This window comes from Ischnura elegans, chromosome 3 (assembly GCF_921293095.1).
Source record: "Ischnura elegans chromosome 3, ioIscEleg1.1, whole genome shotgun sequence".
NCBI classification, from domain to species: Eukaryota; Metazoa; Arthropoda; class Insecta; order Odonata; family Coenagrionidae; genus Ischnura; species Ischnura elegans.
Window position 1 is genome coordinate 1,514,517 of NC_060248.1, and position 11,913 is coordinate 1,526,429.

The window sequence follows — 11,913 nt, forward strand, 5'->3', positions numbered from 1 at the left end:
TGTCTGTGCTTGTATTATGGGGTGAGTTCCAGTCAATGCAACTTTTGCTCGCTGATTGGAGACATCTAGGAACATTTTTGTGCCAAAATAGTGTTATTTTCAACGTGACATCTCCCGTTAAGCTACTGTTAATAATCACAGTGCCAGTGGTTGTAATGCACAAAGTTTGACAAGGTTGAAAAATATCGGCCAAGAGTTATCAGTGTTACATCGTGATTGAATTGTAAAAAGTGCTATTACGCTATCGATAAATGTCTAACAGTAGTGTAAAAATTGTCAGTGCCGTGCTAATCTCCGTTGTTCACCGTAGATATGACATTTCACGATCACGCTATTGAAATAAAAACTGTGTGTGAAGTTTGTAATTCCATTATTTCAACGAATAGTACCTAGTGAGAAATGTCACCTGTGTGGGCTAATTTAAGGGTTTAAATCAGTGAATAAATAGTTGTATTCATCATAACGAGTTCTGTTATTGTAAGTTGTACGTGATGAATATAAGAATGTGATAGTGACATCCAGTTTTTGATAAGAGTATTTGCCTGTTTCCCACTATATTTTTATGGCATATGCTAGTATATTGTTTATGGATTTACCTTTATTATTGAAATAGGTTGTAGCTTGCGTGTGTGTTGGCAGCGGAACCGATTCGCGATCTCACATGTGGATTGTGTGCAGACTGTTTTGCAGTGAATTCGTACGGTAGGACAGATAGGACTACCTTCTCCGTTAATCCGGCGTTGCCAAATTCAACAGCACAGCTTACTCTAATGTCAACAGCACAGCTTACGATCGTTATCCTCCAGTATTACAAGTTTCTTTTACAACTCGATTTGCCGCCGACGTATAGCAATAATTTGTCTTAACAAATTCCATGAGGGTCGTGGCATCAATTTTTGGTGTCCTAAAAAAAGGCTGGTGTCCTAACACCCCATGCCACACGCCTTTTAGGCGGCTTGCGGGGTATTATGTAGACGTAGATGAATTTCAGGTGTACTAATTGAACGAGTGGCAACGTTATCATCCATTTTTCTGATAACCAAAACACACGAAGTGAAACGCTTGTACTTCATCATCCCGATGCCGCATTATTAATATCCCAAGTATTATTCTAGGCACAATAGCAATAGGAAAACTTGCCCAAGAATAACAGAACAAAATAAAGTGACGATGAGCGGCTAAATACTCCCTCAAAACAATTTTTACACCATCCGCTCAGCGTATTTCCCTACTCCCTACGGTTGTTTAGGCCACAGATATATACAATAGATTGGCAATGGGAGTGGGGGGGGTGAAGCCATGCCTTTCTGCTGGCGGCCATGTTGCTTTCACCGACCTATGCGTTTGCGTAAGTAGGGAACTGGAGGAAAATTACATTGTGAAAGATAATGGCGCATTGATTAAGGCTATGAACTATAGAAAACGTTGTCATTTTCGTTTAAGATGTATCCAATTAAAAAGAAAGGGACCGATCTTGACACTTACGTGGTAAATTAACCCATCTTTGAGCGGAACATAACCGTGACGAAGTTATGAAATTGGTAATATAAGCTGAGCTAAGATTAATCCTAATTCGGTTCCTGCTCAATATTATGGAATTGGAATCCATATGCATGAGTTATCTCGAAAAAAAAATATTGTGTCCCAAATGTAGAAGGGGCGTAGCAGATGGGGAAAATGGCTAACTACGTCGTCTGCTAGTGTAGGAAGGTAGCCTACAATCGTGAATACATGGTATTGTTCACCCTTAGATTTACCAGCGACATTGTCACACTATTCAAACAAAATAATTCGAAAATTCCAAAGGTTTGATGCTTCCACTTACTGTATTTTTGTTGTCAAAGAGTTGTTGCTCAGTTAGAGTTGTCAATTAGACGAAAAACGTAGAAGCAATGCTACCTAACCTTTCACTGCCATAAGTAATCGGGCCAAAAATATTACGTAATTAAATTTGATTCAACCTATTTAAACCCATTATGATCTAACTTTCTGAGCAAGGCATGCTGCTTGGTGCTGTAAAATGCTTTTCTGAGGTCGTAAAGAGTCAATGCGATTGAATTCCTATCCTTAAGCATCAGAAATATAATTTACATTATTTTATATAGGCAGTGTTTTGGATTTCCCCTCACGATCACCCAATTGCGAACTTGAAAAGAAGTTATTTGCTTAAAAAACTCAACGATTTGATCCATGATCATCAATAATCAGTTTCATGTTGTTATAATATTCGAAGGGGAAGCAGACTATAATATAAATCTTACATCATGAGGGGGTATGTTTTTAATTAGAATTTCTATCTTACCGGGATAAGTGATTATAACAGACACCATGTTCTATATAGAAGCCACAAAATGATCAAATACCTGATAAATGCTACATGGAAAGGTTGAATTATAATGAATGTGACCGCGTCATTTCACCGCGAGCACATGCAAACCATTATTTAAGCGATCAGTTTCTCGGAATTTCACTCAATAGATATTAACTAAGTCAAAACTTATGCTTTTGAAAGATATATTCGTTAAGTTTCCAGATAGAGTTAAAGGTGCATAATACACGCTCTACATATCTAAATAAATAATAATACTACAACGGAAATAAAATTCCGATACAATGTAATAATGCAACAGCGGAAAGTATATGACATAATGGAAACTGGAGAAAGTCTTTTCTTGGTAAACACAGAAAACACAACTTAAAACATCATGATGATTCCGTCATCAAAACACAGACACCGAGACAGAGAATGCACATGTTATTAACCCCTCAACGCCGTCATGCGTACCCAGTACGCTTCCTGACCTACTGTATATAATTTTTTTTTCTCCGCCAGATATTGTATTTTAGATTAAAACAAATTGCTCTATCTTTTGAAGAAATGCTTTCCCTCTCCAATAAAATATTCATAACGACTTTAGGCCTTCAGAAATTTTTAAAATGATTCGATGAAATACCGTTTTAAACCAGCACATTGACGACTTCGGTCGAAAAACTCAACGCCTATATTTATTCAAATCGCTTGAAAAATTATTATATAGTAGCGCACTACATTATGCAAGTTTACAAAAAATTTTAATGATAATGATCGTATATTATGAACGATATAAATTATTGAATGATAGTATGCCAATAAGGTGAAGTCTTCTTAATCTCATCCGGCCGCTGGGATGGTATTTAAATAAATGCCCGCCGCGCTTGAGGGGTTAATTACCGATCCTAGAGATATGAAGCTACTGCATTTGAAATGATATCGCTTTCAGAAACTCCGGTAAATATCCGCTTCCGTCACACACCTTTAGAATTTGTTTTCGAGAGCAATTTGCATTTCAGCAAAAATAACGTGTCACAGTTTCATGATGCTATTTCTACAACTATGTGAATTTTGTCAACAATAAATTTAAAAAGGTAGAGCATAACCTGCACTTCACGTGATATAAATTTCGTGGCGATACGTACAAAAAAAAGGCTTTGGAAAATATTTTCATGCTCTGTGAGATGGAAGCGGAGACATTGCTGAACGCAAACCATGCTTTCCTTATATCTATTATTTACGCGTGTAGAGACACATTTTCGCCCCCAGGAAAATTTCCCCTCGTAGTATACTTAAATGTGCACCCCCACATAACGCAGTGGTTCACCATTCTTCTTTTAAAAAGCTCCAAAAATAGGAAAAGTAGCCTCTCAAATACACGTATGTTAATGGCACATGAGCAACGGTCGGTGAAAGCAAGATGGCTAGTTGCGCAAAATTCTTCTGCCGGCCGGCTTCAGCGCTACCGTGAGGAAAACATAGGCACTGCCAATCTATTGTATATATCTGTGGTTTAGGCACCTATGACGTCACGCCTGGCCTCGGCAACGCTCGGGTGTCTTCGCGCAGTGGTCGGCTCAGAGAAATTTTTCTCGATTTTAAATGCAAATTTTTTATTTCTTTTGATGTGGACTGGATAAACTGAAGGTATTTTTGCGAGCTAATGTATCCATTTGACTTATTCAAAATAGTTTTTAGAGCAATCTACGACCCATGCAAGTTCCTCATTCCCTGTCCAGTATTATTATGCCATGACTCTTTTAATCTGTAAAACGTGATCAACTAATCTGCCTGCAACATTACTAAACGAAACGCCCAGGAGACAGCTGCAAAGCTGGGAACTGCGGATACAACAACAAGAAATATACTTGGACTTGGACTACTACATATTGTAAATATTTTTTTACAAAGATTTATTGAGTAATCTTACTATAGGTAATGTTTTCTCTTAGTTCGAAGTTTCTTTATTCATCATGTTTATATTTGTCACAAAATTCCGTCGTTAATGGCATAAATATGGTTGTTGTAAATAATGTTGCGTTTACGCAACGATGGGAATTCTCTGGTAGACCAGAGGGCTTTTCTCAAAGCATAACGAAACTCGTCAGTATGGCTTTTAATCGACAACTTAGTCTTTTGGAGGCATTTCTGGCACTCAAAGGTTGTAGTTTGCAAACCAAAAGGTGAATGGCATCTTGAATTCCAAAATGGCCATCGGTACGAATTTTACGTAAAATTCGTTAATTTTATCCGCACGGTTCCGCAGGGTTAGCTCCGCCTCTTGCGGACAGCTATCTCAGCTAGCTCCGCCCACCGCCTGTGATTGGCTGGGTGTCTTTCCGCAGTCCGCTTTCCGCAAGCTTTCCGCATCCATGTGAACCCAGCTTCAACAAGGAGGAGGCCGAGGAAACCTAACATATCACCGAGGCCGCAACAGTCATCAGGGCAGTGCGGTGAGCCACAGGTTCAGCGCCCCTGGTCATAGTGGGCATTCTCTTCAGTCGCAGCCTTCGAGAGGTCAACAGCCGGCTCGAGGAGGACAAGGGATGCGGGGAAGTGGCCGCCCAGGCCAAACATCACATCGTTCTATCCGGCATTCTGTAAGTTGTTGGAGATGTGGCCGGTTCCATGACCCGAATACATGTCCAGCGAAAGGTTGGCAATGCTATGTGTGCCGAAAGTTCGGTCACACATCAAAATGCTGTGTGCAAAGAGTGGGTGAAGTGGTGAGTGAGGATAGTCCAGGTAATGAACATGGTGAAGAAGTTGAGCAAATCCATTATGTTTCTCATGTTGAGTCTGATCAAATCCATTATGTTTCTCATGTTGAGTCTGATCAAATCCAGTATGTTTCTCATGTTGAGTCTGATCAAATCCATTCTGTTTCTCATGTTGGTTCTGAGGTCTGTTCGGAGGTAGTCTCAAGAGCCTGCCTCTAGGCTAGATTTAGTGGGTAATATGCCTGTAGAATGTCTTGGGTCAGAAAATAACTATCAAAGTGTTGTAAAGTCCGTAAGCCAGGCACAATTAGTGCATGTTGTCTTGGAGGGACGTAAAGTCCAAATGGAAATAGATACTGGGTCAGGTTTTTCTCTCATGTCTAATGCTAAATTTGAGTGTTTGTTTCCACAGAAGGAAATCCTTCCTATCAAAGTGAAACTGAAAGCAGTTAATGGGTTGTCCATTGGAATTCATGGTCAGGCAAAAATGTTTGTTCAAAAGAGTTGTAATCAGACAGTGTCTTTAGATTTGTTAATCTGTGATGGAGGGGAAGAATTCACACCCCTTCTGGGTCGCTCTTGGTTAGACTGTCTGTGTCCAGGGTGGAGAAAGAATTTTGTACCTCTTTCCCTAGGGCAAGAATTAGTGGGAAACACTTTTCAAACCAAGGAGTTTACGGGTCTAGGTCTGAGCAAGGTCGAGGAGTCAGAACTGAGAGGGAGGTATCCAAACGTTTTCTCAGATGACAAGAGTAAGGCAATTATTGGGTTCCAGGCAAGGTTGGTCTTGAAAGATGAAGCAATTCCTGTAGTCGGTAAGTGTTACGATATCCCGTTGAGTATGAGGGTTAAAGTTGAGGCTTGCATTAGGAAGTGGGTGGAAGCAAAGAAACTCACTCCTGTAACTATTTCAAGTTGGGCATCACCCATCTGGTTTGTTTTGAAAAAAGATGGCAATGTTAGAATTGTTGTGGATTTTAAAAGAACAGTCAATCCAAATCTGAAAGTAGATCAATATCCCCTGCCAAGAGTGAAGGATATATTTGTTACGTTGTCTGGGTGTAAATATTTCACCATTTTGGACTTGTCCGAGGCCTACTTACAATTAGAGGTCTCAGAGGAATCAAAGGAGCTGTTAACTATCAATACTCCATGGGGTTTCTTTCGTTTTAACAGATTGATTTATGGGATTGCAAGTGCTGCTCCATTGTTCCAACAGGTTATGGATGTTATTCTAGCAGGTATTCCTAAAGTTGGTAAATACATTGATGATATTGTAATAGGAGGGGAATCATTGGAAAAATGTAAAGAGTATACATCAAAAGTATTGGGAAGGCTTGACAAGCATAATGTTCAAGTCAATTATGATAAATGCTTGTTTTACAAAACTTCAGTCCAATATTTAGGACATATAATAAACGCACAAGGTCTTCAACCTATGGCTGAAAAAGTTGAGGCCATCACCAAGGCTCGACCCCCAAAGAATGTGACGGAATTGAGAGCTTATTTGGGCTTGCTAAATTTTTATAGGGATTTTATCCCAAATATTAGTCACAAGTTGAAGCCTTTAAATGAGTTATTAAACATTGCAAAAGGGGATGAAACAGGTTTTGTGGATAGGTGGTCACAGCTGTGTGAAAATTGCTTTCAGGAGAGCAAAACTTGGTTGTTACAGAGAAATTTGTTAGTACACTATGATGAAAACAAGCCAATTGTTCTTTACACAGATGCATCACCATATGGTGTGGGTAGTGTACTGTGTCATGTGGTTGATGGTGCAGAAAAACCAGTCATGTACCATTCTATGTCTTTGTCTCCCAGTCAACAAAGGTATTCTCAGCTCGTAAGAGAGGCATTTGCAGTAAAGGTTGCAGTCACTGCTTTGCACAAGTATTTGTATGGAAAGAAATTTAAAATCGTGACTGATAATCTACCTTTAAAGAACCTTATTTCTCCCAGTAAGGGTTTACCTGTTGTTGCTTCGCCAAAAATACAGTCATGGGCTGTTTCTCTTCAAGCTTATAATTATGAAGTAGAATATCGTAAGAGTTCCTTGTTAGCCCCAGCTGATGCACTCTCTAGACTTCCAAGGGAGGAAATAGCAGAAGAGGATGAATGGGAAGTGTGTCATGTAGATGTATTTGAAGATTTGCCCCTGTCGGCAGTGACTGTTGCTGAAAGCACAGCAAGTGACCCGGTTTTGACTCAAGTTAAAGAGTTTGTTGTTTCTGGTTGGCCAAATGTGTTGGCAGATTTGACATTGAAACCTTTTTTCATTATTAGGAACAATTTAAGTGTGGAAGAGGGATGTCTCCTAACAGGGTCGAAAGTAATAATTCCCCTAAGGTTGAGAAATGATGTGTTGGATTTGTTACACAGAGGTCATCCTGGTATATGTCGCATGAAAATGCTGGCCCGAAACTATGTTTGGTGGCCGGGCATAGATGACGACATTAAAGTTAAAGTGCAGAATTGTGAACCTTGTTCGATCATTAATTTTAGGCCTGCATCTTCCCACACAGCAGAGGAATATCCCATGAATATGCTTGGAATATTCTCGAAGGTATATTGGAATATTCTTAGAATATTCTCAATATTCTCAGGATATCCCAAGAATATTCCTGGTATATACTATACGTCCGCCCTTACGCATATCCTAGGAATATTCCTACGGGAATATTCCTGGGATATTCTAGGAATATTCCCAGCATAGTTCAGGAATATTCCCAGGATATTCTAATAGGAATATTTCAGGGATATTTCAGGATTATGCTCAGCATAGTCCAGGAATATTCCCAGCATAGTCCACGAATATTCCCAGGATATTCCTTCAGGAATATTCCTTTGATATCACCATAAGAATATATTGTATTCACAAAGTATTGAAATGAGCAAAAAGAAAATTAAAAACTTTGTTCTGGAGGCAGTATGTATTTAGTGCAATTATGGAAGTACTAGTGAATCCATTGGGTCATTTCGTGTGAGGGACAGCTTCAGCATTTTGAAGCATTTACATGCATTTGAGAACATCCTGTCTAGGGAGTAGGGAGTGTTCATCAACAGAATGTAACATGCTTGTGTGTTTTGCATTGTTCTGGAACGCTGTGGGAACACTTACCAGTTTGTTTGAGACTTCTAGCTGACAAGTAATTGAATAAAGAATAAAATCAGTGAGATTCAGGTTTAACATCCCAGCCACCGCAATGGCATCCATTGGACATCCAATGGATGACAGGGCTGACATCCATGGACATCCATATGCTGTCCTCTGGACTTCCTACGCAGGTCTAAATGTCCCACTTGTGGACATCCATTACATGTCTTACTCTGCTCTTCTTATGGATGCCTGTGGCACCTAAAGGGCACAAATGGTATCTAAAGGGCACAAACAATCTGCAGCATGGCAATAAGTGAGTAAAAGCCTTATTTTAAAAATTTATTGAAACAACAATTAAACACTATGTATTACACCACTAGTTACATTTTTCTTATTTTTAAGTTTATCATTAGAGTGCCTCAGCCAATCCTTTGTAGCTGAATCCACTTCTTTCCTTGTTGCAGCTGGGAACTTGCTTAGAACTGCACCTGTCATCATAAGCAAATTACCAGCATAAGACAAAGGATCATCACAGAATTGTAACATGTTCAGTATTGCACTTGCCACCTAGGTCAGAGCCCACAAATTCGGACTTTCTATGAGGCAAGAGTTGGCAAATTACTTCATATGAAATGACAAACAAGGGTTTGCGACATGAGCTTGGCTGCATATACTTAGCCATTTTCTTGAGCGATTCTATTATCATTACTGTCATTACATGAGATCTTGAAATGACCTCGATAATTAAGGCGTAAGCAGTTAATTTTCCCACAAAATCTACCTGATAAATTTAAGGCTGGAGAGTGGTTTCATTACTTTAGAGAAATAAAACTTTAGTCCAAATGTTAATGAAATAAGCAAGCACAAAAATAATTAAATGTCATTCAAAGAAAACAAATTATCTCATGATATTTTTTACCACAGCCAATCTTGAAAATCGTAGGAATGGTAATAAAAATAATCGAATGCTAGGGTTGTATTGAAAGGGAGGGTTCTAACTTTGAAAACAACCCAAGAGACTAGAGAGCATAATTCAATTCTGGGCGCTGGACAGCACAAAATAACAAAAGTAATGTCCTTGCAAGAATTTCAACAAAATGCAAGGAGGGATTGCTGATAGCTCTCAAGGAAAATACCTTAGCTACTGACATATGTTGGTCTCATTGAAGTATTTGATTAATAGAAATTTGAAAACTTTACTTACAGCTTAAAGCCGAATGAATGCGTGTCTGTCCAAACTTCATGTTCCCTTTAAGGCCTTCCAATGTATAATATTTTGCAATATCATCTAAGAATAATGCTCTCAACCCACGCCTTATTGCATCTGGTGGAGTAGAACCCCCAACTCTTTTAAAAAAATCAATCTGAAATAAAAATTATTATATTAGGGATAATTCATTGAACCAAAGGCTATACATATCCACTATGACAATTTCACATGAAGAATACAGGGTGTCCCATTTATCTTGATCACCCGAAATAACTTTTTGTCCAGATGGAAATTCAAAAATGTGTCAAGCAAATGTCCATTAGCCGTCAGGGTGACATTAATTAGCATGATTGACTTCCTTGTAGCTTTGTTATTTACAAAGATATGAACAACGGTATGTCTTTTTAAAATGGCACCCTATATTTTTTATTTGGCAGTTCATTTCCTCTCCTAAAGACTTATTAAAAAATGTAGCACAGTAGACCATTAACATAAACACAGTGTTATAAAAAATGACTGACTCAATAGCACTTAGTGCAGGTAGGCGAGTATTGGAACTACTCCACCAGTCATTCATAAAAAATATAGGGTGCCATTTAAAAAAGACATACCACTCTTCAAATCTTTGTAGAAACAAATATACAAGGAAGGCAGCCATGCTGATTAATGTCCCCCTGATGGCTTATGAACATTTGCTTGACACATTTTTGAACTTCGATCTGAACAAAAAGTTATTTCCAATGGTCAAGATAAATGGGATACCCTGCATAATTGGAATCAAGATCAAACAGTCTGCTTGCTTAGAAGAAAACATAATTAGGGAGCCAACGCATCTCAAAGTCTTTGATCACTCTATTGAGAAGTGCTTCAAGCAAACATAAAGTAAGATGAATCTAAACCATTTCCTATACTGGGCTGGGTATTAATAATATTACCACAGATAAACTGATATTCACTTTATCATTATGGCCCAATGGTTTTATCCCTGAGTAATGTGCACAAATAGAATTGCCTCCAACAAATCAAATCCCATTACTTATCCCCTCTTTAACAAAATCACAGTGGCATCTTTAACTACAAAAAATTCTCAAAAATGAGACACAAAATTGATTGACATTTTTCTTTTAATAACAATTACCTGATTGGAACTTTGATCGAAAACTTTTTACATCATCATGAAGATGTTTTTGACATGAAGCTACACTTAAACCCACTACACCTAAATGAAAAATAAACACTATAAAAATGTAAATAACTTTAAATGACTAAATAAATAGTAAAGCCGAGAATTTTTTCTTCATAATCCTCCCACACTACGGTGATGCAATGCGTCAAGCATTAAAATAAATTTAAGTTTATGCATATGCAATGTTTTTCAATCCACAGAAGATGGATTGACTGAGCTGTCTCAGGAAGTGTGAGAAGGTTGAAAATATTAAGAATATGCTTCATTTAAAATAAAAAATGTTGCAATGAGCAACACTTCTACTTACCCAGATTCTGATGAAGGAAGCAAAAGTAGAACTTCAGCGGTTGATAAACTTTTGTTGGAGAAGTTTCGCAAACATAACACTACAAAGTTAGTAGATGATTGCCTAGGTGCTGGTGAAACAAGTAAAAGAAGAACTTAAGAGGCTGATAAGCTTCGGCAGGATCAATTCCGCTCACGAAGAACACAACACAGTTCACTTAACATTATTCATGAGCACATGAATACGACAACGGCCATGGCCGTTGGATTCGGTTGGATTTGAAAGTGGTAATGCGCATGCGCGTACGGCGCGTATTTGTTTTTCTCTCGATGGAAATCGACTATTGGTGGAATCGACCATCGATGGTATCCACAATCGATAGCTCGACATCGCGGGCGGGAGTCTAAATCTTGGTAGGCGAAAAATTAAGTTTCGCCTTATGACGTGAGGAATAAATCCCACTGAGAAATATATCTTTTTTGTATAATCGCCTTAGTAGATTAAAAAACACGAGTGAAATCACATTTCGAAGAACATTCTTCTTTATGAAACGAGGAAAACTTATCATGGCAGGATTTTTTTTACATCTTAAGGGAATTGATTGATTTTTTAATTAATCTGCATTTCATAGCACCCCAAGCGGACGGCGTTCTTGTGTGTTCCGAAAAGAAATGATGAAACTCACTGTAACAACTGTGACTCAGTTATTACATACACAAAAGCCTACTGTCAAAATAATACCGCGAATATCCCACAATGGTTCGCAATGTCCCTGAGACGAAATAGGAATATAAGGGATCAAAATAGGATATTCCAGGAATATCCCGTGATGAGTCGCAATATCCCTGGGACGAAATAGGAATATTGGGGATCAAAATGGGATATTCCTGGAATATCCTCTGCTGTGTGGGTTCTGTTACCATCTCATGGCCTAAAGGTCAGCACCCATGGCAACGAGTGCACCTTGATTTTTTCCATTATAAGTCTGATCAGTATTTATTGCTAATTGACAGCTATAGTTTATGGCTAGATGTATGGTTGGTTCAATCCACTAAATTTGAACATGTGGAACGATGTTTACTGTGTCACATTAGTATTTTTGG

At 38.4% G+C, this 11,913-nt stretch overlaps 1 long non-coding RNA gene across 1 annotated transcript; it reads right to left on the minus strand.

The window, feature by feature from the left end:
• Positions 1-8,454: 8,454 nt before the first annotated feature.
• LOC124155318 lies at positions 8,455-9,642 on the minus strand. The gene is made up of 2 exons (XR_006864170.1): positions 9,333-9,642; positions 8,455-8,616 (listed from the first exon to the last, which is right to left on the minus strand). It is a non-coding gene; the product is annotated as an uncharacterized LOC124155318 (long non-coding RNA).
• Between the last annotated feature and the right edge of the window lie 2,271 nt (positions 9,643-11,913).